This window comes from Cyprinodon variegatus, unplaced genomic scaffold (assembly GCF_000732505.1).
Source record: "Cyprinodon variegatus isolate N-32 unplaced genomic scaffold, C_variegatus-1.0 Scaffold23, whole genome shotgun sequence".
NCBI classification, from domain to species: domain Eukaryota; kingdom Metazoa; phylum Chordata; class Actinopteri; order Cyprinodontiformes; family Cyprinodontidae; genus Cyprinodon; species Cyprinodon variegatus.
Window position 1 is genome coordinate 293,557 of NW_015150476.1, and position 1,991 is coordinate 295,547.

A 1,991-nucleotide genomic window follows, 5' to 3' on the forward strand; every position below is an offset into this window, starting at 1 on the left:
AATATAAAAAATAAAAAAATATAAAAAATAAAAAAAATATAAAAAAAGACATATAATACAAATCTATTACAACAATATAAGTGTTAACAAACACTCAATAATGTGCCAAAAGTGCTGAATTGATGATGCACATGTAATATACATGTATTGATTACGTAAATTGTTATTGTAGTGACATTAAAATACAGGCTTTTTTATGCCGCGACTCAATGAAAGTGGGGAGTACCAAGATGGTGGCAGGTGACTTCTGTTTTTTTGGTCTATCAACAATCCAGTGAATAAATAGAGATCAGTGTTCATACCCAGGCACGTTCCACAAGGAGGAGGCCCAGGGGGACACCCAGTACATGCTGGAGGGACTATGTTTAACGGCTGGCCTGGGAGCGCCTTGGGATTCCCCCGGAGGAGCTGGCCCAAGTAGCTGGGGAGAGGGACGTCTGGTCTCTACTGAAGCTGCTACCCCCGCAACCCGACCACCGATAAGCGGAAGAAGATGGATGGATGGATGGATGGATGGATGGATGGATGGATGGATGGATGGATGGATGGATGGATGGATGTTCATACCCTCCTGAAGCTCTATGTTCTCCCTGGTTCTGGGCCCTCTGTTTTCTAGTTAGTTATTTCTGGATTTATGCTTTTGTTGCCGCCACTCTAATTAAATCTGGATGAAACCTCCTCAGCTACTTTCTCTACATTTGGTTCCTCTATAAACCTCCATTCAACTTGACCCTTTATTTAATGGTGGAACACAAAATGATGCAACTGAGCATCTCTTTTTTCAGCAAAAAGAATAATGCTCTGCCTACCTTTACCTATTTTTGTAACCCTATATTTTCTTAATCTATTAAGTATCAAGAAATTGTTATTGCATATTGCCCTGTTGTAAACTAAAAATAATGATTACTGTGGTACTTGTAAGCTTGGCAGGAATTTAGCAAGGGCTTCGGGTTTAGAGAAGTTTATGTCTCCCATTATACATATATTTTTTATGTTATGTAGCTTAGTACATCTAAAAAGTTCAAATCCCATATAAGTGTGAGTTGTTTTCATTTTGAAATTTTCATATAAACAACAAAAATCTCACTATTAAAGAACAATAATGTCAATGACAAAATATGAGAAGTAAATAACTTAAGTAGTTACTGTAGGCTCAAAAGCTCAATTTAGCCAATTATGGAATTTATAAAGGATTTAATCTTTCCATTTTGCAGAAAACATTTTAATGTAAACTATTGCTCTTATCTTTTATACAATGCAATGAAAAGAAATTCAATCATTTGTTGTTAGGACAATAGAACAAAAACAGTCTAAAGAGAGTGTTTTAGAAAAAGGTTAATAAATGCCTACAATCTGGCTCTTGGTTTGCACATCAGTCACTCATGATAACTGCCTCCATATAAACATATGCCGTCAAGCAGTGCTGAGTTTGGATTCAGCTTAAACATGAGGATCCATTAGCAAAGTTAGCTCAATCAGAGGACAAATATACAGATCAAGGTCTAGTTGCAATAAATGTCTTTTTGCTGTCATTTTTTTCTTACGTCATACAATATGTAATATTCCTCTGGGGTTTTTTTTATAGATAAACCAGCAGGATATCTTCATTCTCTTTAAATGCACTCCAGACAACTCCTCAGTATCAGGTAAGGACTTCATTTAAGCACATGTAAATACCAGAGGGATCAAGGGTGGGTTGGAATCATGGTTTCTTTCTCCTTTCAAAACAAAGCGAATATTGCAAGTCAGAAATAGGTTGTAAATCTCTTATTTAGGTCTGATAGATTGATGAACTCTTGGTAAATCAATGGAATTCAGTCAGTTTAGATAACAGCTTAAAATGCTGTCTCCTCTTAATAGGCTTACCAATGTTAAACTTCTACTGAATGTTTAAAATGTATAAACCACACAGACAAGAACATGTTAGAGAGGTAGAAAAACTACACAAATTAACTAATGATAATATATTAACCATTGACAGTTTGATGAAA

The 1,991-nt window shown here is 35.6% G+C and overlaps 1 long non-coding RNA gene across 1 annotated transcript in view; it reads left to right on the forward strand.

Annotated features, from left to right (window-relative positions):
- The window catches only part of LOC107095856, a 16,940-nt gene extending 15,260 nt beyond the window's left edge, over positions 1–1,680 (forward strand). Inside the window, exon 3 of the long non-coding RNA XR_001481761.1 lies at positions 1,586–1,680. This is a non-coding gene — a long non-coding RNA (uncharacterized LOC107095856). The remainder of the gene's footprint in view (positions 1–1,585) is intronic.
- Positions 1,681–1,991: the final 311 nt, after the last annotated feature.